The 22,115-nt window shown below is 40.3% G+C and overlaps 1 long non-coding RNA gene across 3 annotated transcripts in view; it reads right to left on the reverse strand.

Annotated features, from left to right (window-relative positions):
- The window catches only part of LOC308611135, a 68,367-nt gene extending 51,895 nt beyond the window's left edge, over positions 1 to 16,472 (reverse strand). For 2 of the 3 annotated variants that reach the window (XR_014014776.1, XR_014014777.1), the window contains exons 1-3: positions 16,386 to 16,472; positions 10,181 to 10,292; positions 6,071 to 6,182 (exon numbers count right to left, since the gene is read on the reverse strand). This is a non-coding gene — a long non-coding RNA (uncharacterized lncRNA). The remainder of the gene's footprint in view (positions 1 to 6,070; positions 6,183 to 10,180; positions 10,293 to 16,385) is intronic. The other variant, XR_014014778.1, reaches the window with a different exon arrangement.
- Positions 16,473 to 22,115: the final 5,643 nt, after the last annotated feature.

The following is a 22,115-nucleotide window of genomic DNA, read 5'->3' on the forward strand; positions in this document are numbered from 1 at the left end:
GAGTGGAGTGGAGGGACAAGCATGCATATTTCAAGAAGGTTCCTGGAGTGATTCTGTCTTCTCTGGTCTTCTGTGGAGAGCTAAACTACTAGGCTAATTAATCTGGTCAAGCTGCTAGAGAGAATAGAATCTGTACTCAAATCCAGGCCTCTGCTAGCAAACTCATGCTTTTTTCCACTATATTCAATGTATTATATAAATTTAAATTTATTTCTAGTTCTTCATCATTAGTAATAGATGATCTTTGTAGAAAACTTCAAATATATATAACTTTGTAGCACAACTTCACCTATAAAATATTTTTGCCAAGAACTTTTAACATGAATCTAATCAAACATCTAGACTTCCAGATTACAACAAATACACAGAATACAGAAATAAGTTACATGACGCCGTAAGGAAACAATCAGACAAATCTAGAACTTTGTATGTTCTGTAAGACAATGAGCCTGCACTTTTCAAAAAGTGAATGTCATTAAAAAAGAAAAAGTGGGGGAACAGTTCTATATTAAAAGAGACAGAGGAATAAAAACCAAATTAATGTGTGAACCTTGATTGGTGAACCAGGATTTGATGAAGAGGGCAATAAAAGACATTCTTGGGATAATTAAAGAAATCTGAATATGGAATAGACATTATATAATTCTATAGGATTGGTGCTAATTTGGGGGTGGGTCACCTAAGTTAGGTGTGATAATGGTATTATGGTTACTTGTGAGAGTGTACTGATTCTTGGAGATGTACGTTCAGTTACTTAGAGGCGAAACATGGTGTCTGCACTTTTAAATGGTTCAGAAAAACGTGTGTGTGTGTATACACATATATATATACATATGGGTGTGTATATATATACATATGGGTGTATACACACACACACACACAGAGAATAAAAGATGTTAACAGTTGGTAAATCTAGGAGATATAGATGTTCAAGTTACTGTTCCTTCTGGTTCTCTATATGTTTGACATTTTTTAGGGGAAAAAAAAGAAATAGATAAAAAGACTATTAGCTTCATGAATGCTGGACTGAAACATTCTTGTTCACTCTTGCCTGGCTCATGGAAGATGAGCTCACTGAAGTTCACCAAGCTGAACTTCTTGCTCACTCCGTAGTGCCTGGCTCATGGAAGGTGCTATAAATAACTGCTGAAAGAAGAAACAAGTCAGGGAAGGAAGGAAAGAAGGGAAAGAGATGGGGAGGGAAGAAAAGAGGGAGAGAGGGGGGAAGAAAGAAGGCCATCCCTCCTGCCATCACCTGGGCACCCCCAGCATGAATGTGATGGTATATATCTTCCAGGAATTTTTTCACCACAAGGATAAATCCATTTTTTAAAAGTGCTGCATTTGTAGAATTACCAGGTTTTAGAACCAAAAGCACCCTGGAGACCGTCCACATCCTAATAACAGCTGAAGAAACTGAAGCCCAAAAGCAAAGTGGCTAAGGTCACCCGGTGAGTCAGTGACTGAGGGGGTAGTAGCTGTCCCATGACCAAGGCTCCTCCCTTCACACTAAGCTGTCTTGCTCCCATCTTTCGCAAAACTCTAAATCTACCTATTACATTTCAATGTAACCCCTATAAAGAGCCATACTTAGTTACTCACAGGCTTTCATTTTACTGAAAGTGAAGTTTTGCCCAGAACAGCAGTTTTGAGAACTTGTCAAACTTGTGGAAGTACAATTCCTTAAAGGACCAAAAAGTAAAAGTAAATACTGATGTCATGCACTGTGCTAGGAGCTTCCATTATTGTATTTAGTTCTCCCAATAGCCCCGTGAAGTAGGCATTATATTTTACAGACAAAGTCTATTGCCTATAACCTGCGTCTTATGGCTAAAAGGTAACTTCAAGGTAGAAAAAGGAAGAGAAAGGAGAGAAAGAATAACAAACAACTGGATACATCTATGAACGCTGTGAGCATTTAAAACTGTTTCTTGATGAAACAGAATAATTATGCATATAGTCTTATGATGATGAAATTAATAAAAAGAGAAGAAAACTCACATGTTCAATAAGAAACTGGCTTAGTAAAGTGACAAATCCAGTGATAAATTATTTGATAGAAAAAAAAGAACACTAATTAGAATATAGGTATCCACAAGTTAAATTTTTTTAATAGGTAAGCATATATATGCACTATAATTTATTAGATAAAAGATACTAATGCTAATGCAATTCATTTTAGGCTCAGTAATAACATGTGTTTCATTCATTACGTTTAGTATTTCCTTTAAAAAAATAAAACCCAAAACTCCCCTCTTACAAAATGAGCAAAAAAATGACAATAAAAAGTGAAAGGGATGAATGGTAAAGTCTAAAATTTAAGAAAATAATCCACAAAAGTTGAAGTAATGCTTGCTTCAAGAACAATTTAGCATTTACCAGTAGTGAGTTATACTTGAACAGAACTACATTTGATCTGAGATGTTTAAATGAGCAATATTTTAAATCTAGTTTGTAAGGAGTTTCCCGGCCTCTCTGTCCTCTTTTAATCATATCAGGATGTTAGAAGCAATCAGAAGTGTTAACATTCAACTTATATGTTAATACTATTTTTTCCTCTTAAAACCTTGGAGAAATATTATTTCTATCAAGAAAAATAAACTAGACAATTGAAGACAAAGCTCCGTTTCATGTGAAAAACGAAAGAGATGCAGGAATTTTGAACTGGCTTGTGAGAGCATTCAGAAATTACTCCAGTTTTAAGTTTTGCAGAGATAAAGGTTAAAAATTTAAAAAGTAAAGTACTTAGGCAAGAGTTTGCCAGCTGTTAAATATTATACTGTAATAGAACTACAGGTTTGAGTAGAACCCTACATTGATGAAAACAGTCCTCTTTCAAATGATTTATGATGTCTATGTAGTGATTTATACTAGATCTTACCATTTTTCTTTTAAGCATATACATTTTAACTGAAGAAATGAAAAACTTTATCATAGTAAAAGATGATTTCTTAAGAATGGAAAAGGAAATAGTCTTTGATAGTCTATCAATTAGCAAATATCTTCCAGGAGTTTTAAGAATATACTTGAAAAAATTATCTGATGTATTTATTAGAAATCATACCTCCTTATGGATGAAAGTATCATTTTAACATGCTAACCAGTGACTAAAGTGTTTGATGACCTGATTTTTCTACCTAAATATTCACTTACATGCTCAATTTATAGAGCTCTAGAATCAGGACGGGTATTTGTCTTCAGAGCATGAAAGGCTGTGTATCAACCAGGGACATCTTTACTTAGAGACGGCCTATTGTGTACCTGATACGACATTAGGATAACCTTCGCCACTAGCACCTGATTTTCCACCATTAGATGAAGCAACTTTATGTAGGGAAGAAAGTTTGGACCAAGCATCAGAAGACCTGGGTTTTAGGCTTAACTCTGCCAGTAACGATCACGGCAATACTGGTTATCCCAGGATGGCCTCAGTCTGCTTATCTGCAAGAATCTGCAAGGTTAGGTGGCTGGACTACATCAGTGTTTGTTGAACTTGTTTTAAAATCCACAGATCCCTTCCTTCAAACAAGACTCCCACAGTACCTGTCACATCAAACTGATAACAAGGAAGCGACTCTGGCTGAAGAGGATTGGGAGGTCGAGAGTGGATCTGTCCACAGAATATCCAGAACCCCCAGGAAAGTTCCATAAAGCATCTTGGTGGCTCCCCCAAGCACAGTGTTAAAACCATTAGTTTAGTTTTACTTTAACACAAAAGTCATTAATAGACCACCCTCTGCTAAAGAAGGATAATAAAATAATTTTGCTTTGTCTGCCCAGTGTTTATTTATTTATTTTAATTTAAATATCATTAGGTGGGCTCGCACCCTCCAGTTTAGCCCAGTCTGTACCACTCTGTTGCTGACATCACTGGGCTTTTCACACACACATTCACGCTAACTCTTAGGGGGCTGGGGGGGGCTGAGTCTGTGACCCTGTGATCTAAAGTCTCCTTCACCAGTAACATTCTGTGATTAATATTGTTCTTTAACTGAGCATTGCTTTCTAACTGGTTTCCTTTTTTAAAATGCAAACATTTCTAAGAAGGATAATGCAATCATTCCTAAACAATTTTAAGGTGAATGAATTTATCAGAATTTCCTCTCTAACTAGAGATACTGAAAATCACAGTTACAGTAGGGACTCATGGGACAGGTTACTGAAAGGTAAGAGAAAAAGGGAGGGGCAGGCACAAAAGATAAATTTGATTATCTTACCAAAATTCACCTGCGGGGGGCTTCCCTGGTGGCGCAGTGGTTGAGAGTCTGCCTGCCGATGCAGGGGAAGCGGGTTCGTGCCCCGGTCCGGGAGGATCCCACATGCCACGGAGAGGCTAGGCCTGTGAGCCATGGCCGCTGAGCCTGTGCTCCACAACGGGAGAGGCCACAGCGGTGAGAGGCCCACGTACCGCAAAAAAAAAAAAAAAAAAAAAATTCACCTGGGGGCTCATTGGAGAAATGGTTAATTCCAGGGAGGGGGCAGAGGGAATACAAGATGAGCCAGTTGCTACAGAAACTAAGGTAGTGCTTGAAAGCATCATGGAAACATGTCAAAAAGACAAACAGATTGAAGGGGCTGTCACTGGCCAAATTTGAGAAAATTTAAGCATCAAAATTAAAAAGGACAGAAATAGATTATAACCCACTGAATAACCTAAGAATCCATGAGTTCAGACTTAAATAAGCAAAAAAAGTAAATGGAGAGAAGGAAAGCTCTTCCTTACAGCAAAATGCCAACTAATAAATCTAGAAGGAATGATGGAGTTAGAGCATCATCAATCAGTGCAAAGTAGTCAGAAAAAATTTTATAAACAGGATATTGACACAGTCTCAAAAGATTTCCCCACAAAACACTTGTAATTTACAAAGAGAAAAGCTATAACTTTACAGTGGAGTAAGCACCTGAACCAAGTGATCAAAGTTAACATCACAAATGGACACTGGGTACCCCTGATATGGTACACTGACAAGGACAGGACCTCACCTCAATGGTATCTCCACCAAAAATACATAACCCAAGTCTAAACATGAGGACATCCTAGTCAAACCCAGAATGAAGAGTCTTCCCCCCACCCCCCAAAAAAAGAAAGACAAAGCAAAAAAAATGGAGTATTGATCTGCCCTCTTTAAAAGATGTCAAGTTAAGACAAAGGCTCAGAAACTTTTCCAGATTAAAGGAAACAAAGCAGATATTACAACTCAGTACAATGCACAATCCTGGATTACATCCTGGTCTGGGGAAAAAGTCAGCTTACAACTAATTATTGGGACATCATTGGGACAATTGAGAAAATCTGAATTTAAATTTGGACTGTGGTTTATATCATTAAAATACCTGATTTTGATAAAACCATGGTTATTAAAAAGAATGTTATTCTTAGGAAAATAACAAAATATTTCAGGGTAAAGGGGTACAATGTCTTCAACTTACTCTCAAATGGGTCAGGAAAGAAAGAGAGTGTGCAATATAGACAGATTCATAGAAAGAGAGGTAGTAAATGGGGCAAGATATAAATATGAATCTCAGTAAAGGGGATTTCTTGTACAATTCTTGAAACTTTTATAGATATTTGAAATTATGTCAAAATAAAAAGTTGCCAAAATGCTAAAAGGAAAAGTTTTCGGGGACTGACTTGACCATCTACAATTCCCTAAACCCCGACTTGAGTGACTGATCAGGACCAAGTAGGAAGTACAGGATTTAAAATGTATCACCTGCCAAACAAAATGGTATTTGACAGATGAGGTAAAGCTGATGCTAACAGAAATACTGGTGATACAGGAAATATTTAAGGTGAGAACTTCTCTGAAGGTAAAATTTCTGTACTAACTTTTTAGACCCAAGTTTCCTTGACAAGAGAGGGAATAATCGTTCCTGAAACATCATTCTGGAATGGGTAGGAACAAACCCAATATGTTTCCTTTTGGCCTTCTAGTTTAAAGTTAACACTTTAATAATTTCTTTGAGTCTCCAGTTGGTTGCTCTCAGGCTACAGATGGACCACCACCGATATGTAATTAAAGGAGAATAACAAATAGTTAGAATATGGATCACACAGGTGCTGACTTACAAATGCAAACGCTGTAGCAGAAGATTAAGCTCCCAGGAGGCTGGAGGTGTGCGTCTCTGCTTATTGCCATCAAAATTCATTAATGGTCAAAGTAACACTGAGATCAATATTCCTGCAGTCATGGGAATGAGAAAAAATGATTAGCACCAAAATAAGATATAAAGACAGTCTCAAAATCTTTCTCCTTACATAATTAAGAAACCAGTCATTGTCATGAATTTTAAAACTGAGATTTTCTTAGCTGTTCCATGTTCAAGAGGTTGCACAGCTTAAAGGACCTTGAAAAGAACTGCTGTTCCCCTAGATAATATCATACACCAAAAGAGAGAGACAGTGAGGTCGTTTTGGTTTTTTTCCTTCATTTTAGTGGTACAGAAATGGAAGGAAGGATGCTGGGATATGGTAAACACCACAGAAGGCAATGCAGCATGTGATGGTTTCACAAGAAGTTCAATCCTGAAATATGCTTGAAGAAGACACACAAGTGAGCCTTTAGTAAGATCTGGGTCTAAACCACTGGTTCCAATGCAGATTCCTGGGCCCCTGTAGAGGGGGTCATATTCACTGGGACTGTGTTTGGAACCAGGGATTCTGCATTTTTAACAAGTATTGCAGGGACCAGTCACTGAGAAACATTAAGAGCAGCAACCGTTACTGTTTTTATGAAACTAATTACTATAATATAATACTTACTGTGTTAGAGGAGTAAATACACCTTACAGTAAGTTAAACAGTGTACAAGAAATGATACAGAGAAGCTTATGATGATCCCTACCCAACCCTAATTCCACCTCTTGTGAACACTGTTTTAAAGATTTTTGCTTTTAGCTCTTCTGGTTGCAAACACCCCCCTGATTTGCCCTAATTTTAAAAAGTCAATACCGCTCTTTTACAATATACTCATGTTGTAGAGAAATTAGAATAATGAATATTTGAAATAGTGTAATTGCCCTATTAGGTAAGTACCAATTTCTGTGAAATTTGAAATAGTTTAACTCTTGCCAAGAGTAATAAAGAATTGCATAATTTAGGGCTTCCCTGGTGGCACAGTGGTTGAGAGTCCACCTGCTGATGCAGGGGACAAGGGTTCATGCCCCAGTCCAGGAAGATCCCACATGCCGCGGAGCAGCTGGGCCCGTGAGCCATGGCCACTGAGCCTGCACGTCCGGAGCCTGTGCTCCGCAATGGGAGAGGCCACAACAGTGAGAGGCCCGTGTACCACAAAAAAAAAAAAAAAAAAAAAAAAATTGCATAATTTAAAGCTAGTAGGCAGTGTGTATGGCAACTGAGTTTACGTGTGTGGCTATGTGGCATGCCACTCTAGCCAGTAATCAGAAATACTGTGGAGCTTGTAATTACACACTCTTTGATAATGGAAATTTGGATATGCCGAGTTTGGTGACTGGCTCCTGTCCTCCTGGAGCCAGTTCACATTGGTCATTTCATGAACTCTGCACTAAGTGGGTCCCACACATTACACGACTGAATTTTTTGGACCTCAATTATGAAGTTACAGCAGAGTTCTACTTGCATCTGCCATCATTTAACAGGAGCTTGTTAACATGCTGTTATTTAAATGCACAGGAACATCTAGAAGTGATTCAAGTGACTTTTGTATTATTTTAATTTTTAGAGTTATAATATTAAAATAGTTTTTCTCCTATAACAAGGTCATCTAAGCTTTCATCCAGTGGAGGCAAAACCCTAATTCTGAGAATATACTCTTGGGGAACAGAAATTAGATATAATAAAATACCATAAAGAGGCCACGTGGCCATATACCATGCTATTAATTTTGGAGAGAGTACTCTGTGAAATGTTAGAGATAATTCTGAGAAAAACTTAAAAAGCATTAAAGCAGATAGGGCTTTAAGTTTGCAAGTATAATCTTATAACAGGGCATGGCTAATGGAATGGGAAAAAATGTCATGGCTGCAAGATCATCAACACCATAATGTGTCCTTAAGCTATAGAGATTGTTGATACCTGTGCTCTGAGATTGTGCCCACGACCTTCAACGTATGCCTATGAAAACTCACTCATGAATTATACATTCTTTGAATATGTGATTCCTCTTTTCAATTTCTTGGTTATGGATGGCCTCCAGTTACAAAAGATAAGCATTTAGCTCATTTATGTTATCTTCTTCTTCCTCCCAACTCTTCCCAGTTTGGGGTAGTTATATCATTATTTTTAAGTTTTGTTGTGGTTACCCTTGTAACTTTAAATATTATGTTATGCCTCAATTTCTCATTCTGAAAACCTGAGTATCTTGACTTCTCATTATAGAAGTTGAGGGTGTCAGTGACACTATTCTTCTCTTCGTATTTCCTTCATTTTGCACTTCCCACCTTCGGTCAGCTATACTTTCATATTATGAAGATTAATGTTTGCCTCTTTTTTCTGCAACATAGCCAAGATCTTCCTTACTCTGTCCATTGACTGCAAGAGTTTAAAGCCAAAGTACTTACATTATTAAGACTACATCAACATCGTGCACTGCCAAGCTAAGGAGAATGTTAGGATTGCCACTTCCTTTTCTATGAGGGCACTGTCATAACTCCTCACCTACTCAAAGGATAATGTTTTAACACCATGTACTAGTTTTTCTCTAACAGTCTATATATTATTGAAAATCCTACATATTCTTCTTCTTCAAAATTGGACCATAACATTCTCAGTTAGCTTTTTGTTTTTTTCTGGAGTTCGTAATTGCCTGTCATTTTTATTGTCTAAATATATACTTTATCATAACACTCAAGTCTTTTCTGTTTTTTGTTTCTTTTTATTTTTTGTTCCCTCAATCACACCATGAGCTGCAAGGAGTTCTCTCCTGCCCAAGAGTCCTTACCTTTGGAACTCTTCATTCTCCTGCTCTAAACTGGAAGACTTTGTATTATACTCTACTTCTGTTTCCAATATTAGGACCCTCGCCTTCTTCTTTCTTGGATAATATCCTCATTCTGCTGGAATACATATTCAAGTAACTTCTTAAGAAAGGAGTCTGGGAAGTAAACTTTCCAAGTGCTGGTTTATGTGAAATGCCTATATTCTACTCTTTGAATGATAGGCTGGCTGAATATAGAAATTATTTTTAAATTCAATTTCCCCCAGAATTGAAAGGACCACTCTATTATCTTCTAGCAGCCAGAGAGGTTAATGAGAATTTGGCTGCTCAATTTTCATTCCTCTGTAGGTGGCCTAATTTTTCCCTCTGGAAACTTTTACAAATTTTATTTATTCTTAGAGTTTTAAATTTTTACAGTGTTGTATCCAAGTGGCTTATTTTCCCCATCTACTGTACTTGGCCCTCAGTGGGCTTTTTTTTTTTTTTTTTTTTTTTTTTTTTGTGGTACATGGGCCTCTCACTGCTGTGGCCTCTCCCGTTGCGGAGCACCGGTTCCGGACGCGCAGGCTCAGTGGCCATGGCTCACAGGGCCAGCCGCTCCGCGGCATGTGGGATCTTCCCGGACCGGGGCACGATCCCGCGTCCCCTGCATCGGCAGGCAGACTCTCAACCACTGCACCACCAGGGAAGCCCTCAGTGGGCTCTTTTAATGTAAACATGTATGTCCTTTCCTGGGAAATTTTCTTATATAATTTCTCTAGAAATTTCCCTTTTGCCATTTTCTCTGTTCTCCTTTCCTGGATCCCATATTATTTAGCTGCTGGATTTCTTAGATTGGTTTTTATATCTCCTCTTTTCTCTCATACTTCCCCTCTGTAGTAGAGAATGTTATTTTTATCTCAACATCTTCTTTACCTCTGTCATCTTCTTTGTCCACATCAACTGATTAAAATAACAATAACTATTACTAATAAGTATGTCAACCTAGAGCAGAATCTTTGTTTTTATCACGCTGAGTGCCTCATCCAGAGTCGTGCCCACCCAATTGTTGATCTAGGTAGCATCCTCTTGGAGAGTTGATACTGAAAATGTCAGGGGATGGATAAAAAAAGAAAAGAAAACAAACAAAAAAACCTTACTGAAGTTCAACTGTAGGTACTGCTTTCCCCTCTTGCATCAGGCTCATCATCCTCTCTTGGTAAAATTAAATTGGTCTGGCATAATTTGTACTTCACAAAATCATGTTGATTACTACCCAGTACCTTATGCTCTTTTAGATGGTTGCAAATTGATTGTTTGATGATTTGTTCTTGTATCTTCCCAGGTATCCAAGATAAGCTGAAGAGTCTATAATTACTACAGTTGTGCTTTTCTCTGTTGAAAAAAAAAAAAAAAACAACGATACTCCATCTGCAGATTCTACTTGTCAGGACCTTCTCCTGTCCAACCTTCCTTTTCTAAAATAAAGGCTGGTGGTCCTGCAACTACAGTTGCCAATTCCTTAAGCACCGTTGGATGTGAGTAATCAGGCCCTGCTGATTTGAATGTACTGAGCTTTCTGAAGTGCTCTTCAATCACTTCTTTCCCTTTGTTTGCCTTTGTATCTCCAATAAGATAGCACTTAATCTGGTTTAGTTTCCTTATCATTGCTGATTAAAAGGAAAAAAAAAAGCTAAAAACACAGTGAAAGCCTTTGCTATTATTTTTTAATAGATTTTGTTTAGCAGTACTTGTTAATAGTTTTGTTAATAGTTTAGTCGTTGTATTTGCATCCTATAAATTCTTTCCGGTGTTCTTCCTTCCTTCCACCCCTCCCTCCCTGCTTCCTTCTTTTCCTCCCTTCCTTGCTGTTTCCTTCCTTCCTATCTCCCTCTCCTGCCCCCAACTCTCTCTTTTTCTTAAAATTTTTATAGAGGGTGAGGTGAGAAGGGAGGAAAAACGAAAGAGGCGAAGAGCTCCATATAACTTCATGACAGAGATATTTATTAATCATCAAATATCCATGTGCTCCCCCAAATTTTCCAGCCTCCTTATAGTTGGGGCAAGAGGCATAGGACTAGTTCTGGCTAATAGGTACTTAAGAGCCATGAGTTCCCCTTGTCCTCTTTCCTCCTACCCAGGTGAGCTGGGAGCCACATGTTCCAGATGGTGCACCAACAAAATGCAAGTGGCCTGAGTCATCACTTTGGTAACCGAGACCCCTGAGTCATCATTGGAAGGCAACAGTCCTAGAGAGCCATAAGTCGCCCAGAGGCCCATGTGTTAAGCTGCTAAGATTTAGGGGTTTATTTTTGCAGCACCATCTATCTTATCTTCACTAATACAGTACCAATTTCTGGACCAGTCAGATTAGGTTTTGCCAAGGGAACAAATTAACCCTGAAATCTAAGTGGCTTAACATAACAAAGGCTTAATTCTTACTTGTGGTATGTGGCAGCTAGTCTCCAAAGAGGGCTCCCAGTGATTCTTACCTCCTGGTAGTCACACCCTTGTCTAGTCACCTCCCAGTCTGTCTCTGTGCTGATCCCATGACTCACTTTAACCAAGAAAATGGAGCAGAAGCCTTAGGAAATCTTGACAGCCTCTGCATTTGAAGTCACTCATGATATAGGAAGTCTGACTGCCACTGCCACTGCCAAAGAGAGGCCACGCGCAGATGGCTGGAGAATGAGCCTCCACGTGGAGGAGCACTTAGGTGCCAGACCTCAGCAAAGAGGCCATCCTCAGTTCAATCCCAGTCAAACTTTCCAAGGTCTCCAGCCCCAGCCACCATTTTGACTACAACCACATGAGACCCTAAGTGAGAAGAGCAGAAGAAATGCCCAGTGGAGCCTAACCAACACACAGAAATGGGAGATAAAACAATAAATTGTTGTCTTAAGCCATTCTGTATGGGATGGCTTGCTGGGCATCGCTCACTGAAGCATGGTACACATCCAGTGTTGGTGTAAAGGGGTTGAGCTCCACACAGACATTCATGGAACCATGTTGATACAGGTTCTCCCATCTTGTATCTGCACCACTGGTAACATGTGACCTCCTTTATTGGAGTGGTGCAGTGGCAAGGAAAGAGAGGGCTGCTGGTTGCATACCAACTTTTAAATGCTTCCATCTCTGTCCCCAGGCCACTGGTCAGTGAGAAATGTGGGGGAGTAAATGGAGAGTCGATGGGCATTAAATGTCTCTGCTGCAGATCTTGCCACCTGAAATTTGTCTTTTATTCCCCCTAGGTTTTTTTTAATTTATTTATTTATTTTATTTTTGACTGCATTGGGTCTTCATTGCTACGCATAGGCTTTCTCTAGTTGTGGCGAGTGGGGGCTACTCTTCGTTGTGGTGCGTGGGCTTCTCATAACAGTGGCTTCTCTTATTGCGGAGCATGGGCTCTAGGCACACGGGCTTCAGCAGTTGGGGCCCGTGGGCTCTAGAGCACAGGCTCAGTAGTTGTGGCACACAGGCTTAGCTGCTCCGCAGCATGTGGGATCTTCTTGGACCTGGGCTCGAACACATGTCCCCTGCATTGGCAGGAGGATACTTAACCACTGCGCCACCAGGGAAGCCCCTCCCCCTAGTATTTTTTAAAATTAATTTTCATTGGAGTATAGTTGATTTACAATGTTGTTAGTTTCTGCTGTACAGCAAAGTGAATCAGTTATACACAGATATATATCCACTTTTTAGATTCTTTTCCCATATAGGTCATTACAGAGTATTGAGTAGAGTTCCCTGTGCTATACAGTAAGTTCTTATTATCCCCGTAGTATTATAACAAGGTTTATCCAGGAGTCATCCAACTGGCTTTCCCATAATTGTAATCAGTGGTGTGCAGGACTGGCTCATACAGCTCAGAAGAGCCAACTGAACATGTCTCCTCCCAATTCTGCATTCGGTGATGCCATGTTAGGAGCATGAAATCAGCTATGGTGGAAATATTTACATCACAGAAATCGGCAAATGCTGTAAGTCAAGACCCTCCTACTCCCAGCCTCGGATAAGCTGGTTGCTAAATATTTACCAGACCACTAGTTGTACAAAATCCAAAATATACCTATTATTCAGGCTGGCCCTATATTCATGCATATTCACTTATTATAGGTAGAATTTTGAAAACTTGCCATCAATGGTCTTATCTTTTTATTCCACATATCAAACAACAGGCTGAACCCATAAATTGAAGAATTTTGTACAAACCTGAGTAAACTTTATTGATAATAAAAAGATGACAATTTGAAGTTTTCTATATGTAGTCAGAATGTGCATATTTTTATAGTTAACTTCATTCTAGGACAGTACTGGAAATGCTGTTATAAAGTAAGTATAGAACATACCTATTTTCAGTTAGCATCAACAAGGATTTTATCATTCCAGTAATTATTGCATCTAATAACACTATCTTAGGTACTGATTTATTCTGGAAGCTTCAGTATCTTTTAGAGTTTATAAAAGACTAAAATCTTTTCTTTTAAGCCTTGCTGAAAGAGTTAATTCAGCTCCCCGTTCCAGGTCACCAACTCTTCCTTTCCTAGCCTTCACCCTCTACACACACAAAGAAAGGCCATCGATAAGGTTCAAGCTTCTATTATGGGATATGAAGCAGTAACATTTGAAATAGCACCTTGGAGGCCCGAAGGAGTTAACACATCTTTCAGCAGTGCCTACTTTACAGCTCTCGAGTATTTTGCACCCTGAAAACCTGATTATTTATTAAAAGTATGAGTAGAGTACAGTTGGAGAAAAAAGCTCATTCACCAAGCAAGAAAGGATATGCTTGCAAATGACATTTGAAAATAAGATGACGAGAAACTTTTTGCTACAAACAACAAGGGATTTGAACTTAATCCACATCTAATTCTATGGCAAAATTAAGGACAAGATGGTTCCAGAATCAGGGAGACAAGTCAACTTTAAAATACTGTTTCCTGGGCAGAACCCAGTGAGACCATCTATGGATAAATTCAATGTTCACTAATTCAGAAGAAAAAGAAAGAATTCTCACTGTATGCAGAAACCAGGATATTTTCCATCATAACACTGATAATCTTATGGGAACTCTGATACCTTTTTGAGCTTTTGGGATTATTCCGTATGTTAATCAAGGTTCTTTTGTTTACAAGTATGACTGATTCTATTTTCTAAAGATGTCCACATTAATATACATCACATGTTCTTCTCACAATGTGATGGTAACATTCCTGCATTGAGAGGCAGTGGCCCTTTGAGCCTGGGTGGATCTTTGTAACTTCCTCCACAGATAGGATGAAGTGGAAATAACACCTCATGACTTTGGAAGCTAGGTCATAAAAGGTGATATGGCTTCCACCTGGCCCTCTCTCCCTGAGAACTGTACCTTTGGAGCCCTGAGCCTCCAGCGGAAAATCCATCTACCTTGAAGCCACCATGATAAAGAAACCATAGATGGACAGAGAGATTTCCACATAGCTCCAGCTCTTCCAATCCCCAGCTGCTTGAGTCTTCCCAGGCCAGGCATACGTAAGAGTTTAGACAATTTCAGCTCCTGGCCTTCAAACTACCCCAGCTGAAACCAAGTTGTAGTGGAAACAAGCTGTCCATGCTAAGCCTTGCTCAGAGTGCAGATTTTTAAGCAAAATAAGTGTTCTTATTTTAAGCCACTCAATTTTGGGGTGGTTTTTGTTACACAGCCATTATAGCTGGAACAGCACGTAACAGAAGCCCCTCAAGTTAGCATTATCAAAAGAGTAGAGGTTATAGGATAAAGGTTCAAGAGTAGCCAACGGCACCCCAGAAGAAGAGGCACAGCTGGGTCTCAGGGCGGTTTGAATAGGAACTAAATTAGAAAACCAGCAGAGGCCAATCAGCTACTTTGCTCCAGTGCTGTCTCTTTTTCTCCTTCTGTCCTCTTCTCCAGTATCTTACTTCAGGGCCCTCATCTGTCTCCCTGCACATCTGCTTCCTTCTCCCTGCAGTCAGGTGTTCTGTGCTTCTGCTGCCTATGGTGCACTAACACAGCTCTTGAGTTGTATGTCCTTGGTTTAAGAGACCAGCCCACGCTAACCAGCATCCTTTCATTGCAGTGATAAATTCCTGGGAGAGAGGATCCAATTGGCTGGCCTTGAGTCCAGTGTCTGCTTCCAGTCCCCTCAGTCAACACGGGGAAGGACCACATGTCACCAACATGGCTGCTACTCCCAATCCCCAACCTCCTGGGAGAATTCTTAGAAGGGGGGCTCAGAGGCTTCTACACATAACAATAGACCTTATATAATTCTTGAGTATTAGAAGGCATTTTGGATGTTTTTAGCTGTACATAAAACTCTACCATGGACTCCCCTTTAATTTGCTTGTCGTTTGTTTACAAACCTGCTTAGGTAGGTGGATACAACCTCCTCCCCACTCCCATCCCATCCTCAAGATCTGAAAGGGTGCTTCTGGATCTCTACAACAAAGGAAGTGGATCAGGTTGATGTGACCTCAAGGAGGCTGAACTCAATAATGAACCTTTTTTATTTCATTTTTATTTTTTGAGGCCCAATTTGTAATGTGAACTTGACTCCTTACTTTACTACCTTTTAGCTGTTAGGGCCTCTGAGCAACTGGGCCAATTAGAGATCACAGAGGCAGTCAGGGAAACTGAGGACTCTTGATGAACTTTGATAATTTCCCCCCCTATTAAACATCTCCCTTTGCCAACTAACCTATGGGGTTATAAATAAGGATAGAGGTTGCCCCTGAGGGAAGGAGAGATTGCTTGGAACAGGGCCTGGCCCACAGGAAACAATGTTAACTATTATTATCATTACTACTATTATTATCAGTGCTCTTAGACTATTTCAAAATCAAAGGAAAAAGCATTTCTACTTCTGCCTTTTACTATTCCATTCACTCCAACAGAACCCACTGCAATTAGGCATACATTGGTTGAATGCCTCTATGTGTCAGATCCAGGCAGAGCAAACACTGAAGGTATATTTCTGGCTGTTCCAGGTCCCCCACTGCAGAGACCTACACCCGTGGGAGGATTTCTAGGCTGGCCACATCCCTGAAAGGTTCTGTGATTCATTTCTTCCCTGGGTCACTGCTGGAGCTGTTCAAAGTTTTATACATTTCTGTCCTGAGCCATTGCGAACCAAGGGAAATCCTCTGGCTGGGTTTCCTTATGTGGAACCTGGCCAGGGGGAGGTGAAGCAGGACGGATTTGCTCTGTGTTTCTGTTTTGCTGCAGTGGTTGTGTTATGTTTTGTTTCACCCCGGCACCAGTCGACTTTACCTAAACAGAAACACCCTGTGTAGTCTTTTGTAACACCAGTATTATTTTAAGGAAACACAAGGAGGCGGGACAAAAGAAAATGGCCATTAATCAGAACTCCGGTCCCATGCAGTGCTCTCTCCAACAAGATGCCTTTAGAACCATCCAGGTTGAACACTTGTCTAGAGGTCATTTGTAACCAAGGCGCTCAGCAGTGGACAGGACCAAAAATGATTAGTTACCTCCTTCGGGACTCATGGTCACTGTCATCTCCAGTAACTCCTGTTCTGCAGCTCACTTCTGGCACTGCATCAACAGATGAGCCAGGAACACCCTGAAATGAAATTGGTGAAAAACGTAAGGGAAACATTGCTTCTAATTAGGCAAGTCTAATGCTCTAATGATTGTGAAAACCAAGAATGAAAACAAAACAAAACAACCAAGACCCTGAAGCAGTGTTTTTGCATTTATTTCTTCCCTCCCTTCCTGAATAAGCAGCTTCCTGAGACCACCTTGATATGTGCTCCTCTTCCCCTTCAGATACAGAACTGGGTGCTTTTTGCAGCTTGCTTTCTCTCCTGTCCTTACCCAGGCAGGTGCACAGCTAGGGAAGGGGGCAATGAGAGCTGGGGGAAGGAGGGCTGCAGCTCGGCAGTGAGCAGTGGATTCACCATCCCCCTTCCCGCTCAACTGCAGCTGTGGCATGTCGGGGGTGAAGAATCTTACCCACTTGGTTACTTCCAGGCAGGGTCATCAAGTGCTTTAAGGAAATGGACTCCCAGCCAAAATGCGTGGGTTTGAATCTTGGCTCAGCTACTTACCCTGTAGTTTGACCCCTCTGTTGCCTCAGCTTTCCCAACTATAAAATGGGGATAATAATACTAATTACTTCTTAGACTTGTGGTGAGACTAAATGAGTTAGTACCTGTAAAACACTCAAAACACAGTCTAGCACGTACTAACCACCAAGTAAAAGTTAGCTATTACTATTATCACCTTGGAATATCTCCAAATCATAATTATGACACAAAATCATTATATTATATTGTCTCCAAGCTGCATACCGTGAAACCAGCAATATGCAAACATCAGCTAGGCCTTTTGCTATTTTATTTATTTTATTTTATTTATTTATTTATTTATTTATTTATTTATTTATTTATTTATTTATGGCTGCGCTGGGTCTTCGTTGCTGAGCGCGGGCTTTCTCTAGTTGTGGCGAGCGGGGGCTACTCTTCATTGTGGTGCGTGGGCTCTCAACATGGAGGCTTCTCTTGTTGTGGAGCACAGGCTCTAGGTGCACGGGCTTCGGTAGTTGTGGCACGCGGTCTCAGTGGTTGTGTCTCACAGGCTCTGAAGCACAGGCTCAGTATTTGTGGTGCACGGGCTTAGTTGCTCCGCGGCATGTGGGATCTTCCAGGACCAGGGCTCGAACCCGTGTCCCCTGCATTGGCAGGCGGATTCTTAACCACTACGCCACCAGGGAAGTCCACCCTTTTGCTATTTTAGTTACTAAAAAATTTGTTATGTGATCCAAGGGGAAACACCTTGGGCTGACTGAAGTCAGTAAAGACTAATGTGAAGTTCCAGGATTCTATTTTGCCAGTAATCCTACTTCTAGGAATACTTTCTATGGGAATTTACAGATACACAAGGACAAAGTACAAAGAAGCTCACTGCAGCATTATTTATATGGTGGAAAACTGGACACAGGCTACATGTGGAACAATCTGAGAATGATTAGGTTAGGGACAGCAAATATTACAAGTACTACATAGCCATTAAGAGGGGTGCTTTTGATGAATTTTTAGGCTGAGAAAATGCTCATGAAATAAATGTTAAGCAGAAAAGCAGGCCTCAAAACCGTGTGCACCAATTTGTATGGAAACACAAAAAACCCCGAATAGCCAAAGTGATCTTGAGAAAGAAAAATGGACCTGGAGAAATCAGGCTCCCTGGCTTCAGACTATACTACAAAGCTACAGTAATCAAGACAGTATGGTACTGGAACAAAAACAGAAATATAGATCAACGGAACAGGATAGAAAGCCCAGAGATAAACCCACACACATATGTCACCTTATCTTTGATAAAGGAGGCAAGAATATACAATGCAGAAAAGACCGCCTCTTCAATAAGTGGTGCTGGGAAAACTGGACAGCTACATGTAAAAGAATGAAATTAGAACACTCCCTAACACCATACACAAAAATAAACTCAAAATGGATTAAAGACCTAAATGTAAGGCCAGACACTATCAAACTCTTAGAGGAAAACATAGGCAGAAGACTATGACATAAATCACAGCAAGATCCTTTTTGACCCAACTCCTAGAGAAATGGAAATAAAAACAAAAATAAACAAATGGGACCTAATGAAACTTAAAAGCTTTTGCACAGCAAAGGAAACCATAAACAAGACAAAAAAGACAAACATCAGAATGGGAGAAAATATTTGCAAATTAAGCAACTGACAAAGGATTAATCTCCAAAATATACAAGCAGCTCATGCAGCTCAATATCAATAAAGCAAACAACCCAATCCAAAAATGGGAAGAAGACCTAAATAGACATGTCTCCACTGAAGATATATAGTTTTCCAACAAACACATGAAAGGACGCTCAACATCACTAATCATTAGAGAAATGCAAATCAAAACTACAATGAGGTATCAGCTCACTCCAGTCAAAATGGCCATCATCAAAAAATCTAGAAACAATAAATGCTGGAGAGGGTGTGGAGAAAAGGGAACCCTCTTGCACTGTTGGTGGGAATGTAAATTGATACAGCCACTATGGAGAACAGTATGGAGGTTCCTCAAAAAACTAAAAATAGAACTACCATACGACCCAGCAATCCCACTACTGGGCATATATCCAGAGAAAACCATAATTCAAAAAGAGTCTTGTACCACAATGTTCATTGCAGCTCTATTTACAATAGCCAGGACATGGAAGCAACCTAAGCGTCCATAAATAGATGAATGGATAAAGAAGATGTGGCACATATATGCAATGGAATATTACTCAGCCATAAAAAGAAACGAAATTGAGTTATTTGTAGTGAGGTGGGTGGACCTAGAGACTGTCATACAGAGTGAAGTAAGTCAGAAAGAGAAAACCAAATACCATATGCTAACACATATATATTGAATCTAAAAAAAAAAAAAAAGGTTCTGAAGAACTTAGGGGCAGGACAGGAATAAAGACGCAGACCTACTAGAGAATGGACTTGAGGACATGGGGAGGGGGAAGGGTAAGCTGGGACAAAGTGAGAGAGTGGCATGGACATATATACAGTACCAAATGTAAAATAGATAGCTAGTGGGAAGCAGCCGCATAGTACAGGGAGATCAGCTCCGTGCTTTGTGACCACCTAGAGGGGTGGGAGAGGGAGGGTGGGAGGGAGATGCAAGAGAGAGGAGATATGGGGATGTATGTATATGTATAGCTGATTCACTTTGTTAGCAGAAAGTAACACACCATTGTAAAGCAATTATACTCCAATGAAAATGTTAAAAAATAAATAAAATAAAATAAAATTAAATTAAATTAAATTAAAAACCAAAGAACTGTGTGCACAATAGGATCTCATTTGGTAACTATGTACGCCCATTTGCAGAGAAAAAAGTCTAGGGAAATGCATCAAGATGTTAACAGGGCTTCCCTGGTGGCGCAGTGGTTAGGAATCCGTGTGCCAATGCAGGAGATACAGGTTCGAGCCCTGGTCCAGGAGGATCCCACATGCCGCGGAGCAACTAAACCCATGTGCCACAACTACTGAGCCTGTTCTCTAGAGCCCGAGTGCCACAACTACTGAAGCCTGCGTGCCTAGAGCCCATGCCCTGCAACAAGAGAAGCCACTGCAGTGAGAAGCCCATGCACCACAACGAAGAGTAGCCCCCGCTCACCACAACTAAAGAAAGCCCGTGTGCAGCAATGAAGATCCAATGCAGCCAAAAATAAATTAAAAAAAAAATATGTTAACAGTGGAGTTTCCGACAGGGGAAAAACTCAGTACATGGTTTTTATTTACGTTTCTTTATATTTTTTGGTGTCTCCACGTTTTACACACAAACACAAATTATTTTTACATTTGGGGAAAACAGTAAGTCATAAAACCAAAACATTTAATAAAGCCTCTTTCAGAAGACACACAGTGGACTAACAGGCACTGAACACTTGTTTCCTAAACTCCTAGGTCTTTTTTTTTTTCTTAAGCCCCAAACAACACCATATAAAGAGACAGGTGTTGCTAACCCTTCAACTTTGTTTTGGAAAGAAAACTATGAGAAATCTCAGTTTAAAAAGAAAGAGAGAGAGAGAGAGAGAGAGGGAGGGAGGTGGGTGGGGGCAGTTAGAGAGGAGAGCAAGGGCCTCTTAGGGTAGAGGATACAACTTGGCATTGACTAATCAGGACCATTTGTTTTCACAACATTGGGTAGAAACGTCCTTGGCCCAAAGCAAAATAGAAGAGAGCCATCTATCAGCTCTTTTGGAAGGAGTAAAAAAATAATAATAATAAAATAATAATAATAATTCTGAGGTTAAAAGAAAAAGAATACTAATGCAAACAGGACATCAAACAAGTCCAAGTAGACAAGTAACAGAATTCCCATGCCTCTGCATGCAGAACCTTGCCAATAAACCACCCATTCTGAGTCCTACACCTAAGGAAAGATTATTAAGAAGAGCCCACTCTGAAAGGGCTTGGAAAACATCAGGGAATGCCAGTTTAAACTGCAGCCCACGTAACACCCTTCAGCCCAGGGCTCAGGTACTGCCCTCTGCCTGGGGACCTTGCCCCTTCAGCTGTATGCTCAGGAGAGGGGGCCATGCAGGAGCTGTGCCTTGGCCTGAGAGGCAAAATTAATAAAATTAGGATTATTTATGATGCAGGAGTGAGTTAATAATATTTTTCAAGAACCTGAAGGATTTATGTAAAGGAACTGCTGTTTTAGTAACTAAACCCTTTTGGACGGACTCCAAGAAAAACCAGACTTGTCTGGCTTCCGCCCTGAGTCCCTCCACCTCTCCCAGTTTCTCCAGGCAAATAATCTCTTCTACTTCACTGGAGGGTGATGGTCAAGGAGATGACCTTCCTGGCTGCTTTATCAACCCTCGCCCCTATGTCAAAATATCTCTCAGCTTCTCTCTTTGTTCCTTCAAATCGCAAAGTAAGAATCAAGAGGGGAGGGGATGCCTTTTGCATGCCAGGAGCTGGCAGACACATTACCTCATTTAAGTCCCACAAACACTTCGTGAGGTAGTCATAATTATCCCTATTTTGCTTGTTAGGGGTTAGAGGAAATTTATCCTTTTAGCAGCTGGTAGGAGGGTTCCTCTTGGGGACAGAACCATCTTTGTGAGGAAATGTCTTGACCAGCCTCTTTTGGCTACAACGGGGTGTACAGGGAAATAGGTGGAGAAAGGGGTGTGTGTACTGTGGCCTCTTCACTCAGAAAGAAGGGAGGTAGAAGCAAGAGGAGGGGAGGAGGTTTAGAAAAAGACTGTGTGGGGCACAATAGGATCCCACGCTCAGAAGTATAGCTCTTCAAATCTCCAGTAAATTTACTCAATTCGTGAAATGCTTGTTGAAAGAGAATTTTCTGAATGGCCTTGTTGGCACAGGATGAAACAGGAGTCCCATGGGTTTTACTTGAGATGGTGGCAGGTGGTTCCATAAGGAAATGTTTCCTAAATCAAAGAGTAGGAAGGTCCCACTTGACATCTGAGTTACATAAAGGAGGGGTAGCCGGGGGTGGGGTACTGAGGCTCAGAGAAGTTAATCAACTTTCCTAGGGTCATACAACAGTGATGCGTACACTAGCGGAGGCAGAATTGAACCCAGGTCTGTGTCTCTCCAATGTCTACTTTTTTGCACTATTCCATGGGATGCACTGAGATGGCTTTTTCCTCCCCAAAGCCAACTCTTCCACTGGTGTACTCCATCCACACATAGTAATAGTAGTG

The sequence above is a fragment of the Mesoplodon bidens genome (genome assembly GCF_964165515.1).
Source record: "Mesoplodon bidens genome assembly, contig: HAP1_SCAFFOLD_653, whole genome shotgun sequence".
Taxonomy (NCBI): domain Eukaryota; kingdom Metazoa; phylum Chordata; class Mammalia; order Artiodactyla; family Ziphiidae; genus Mesoplodon; species Mesoplodon bidens.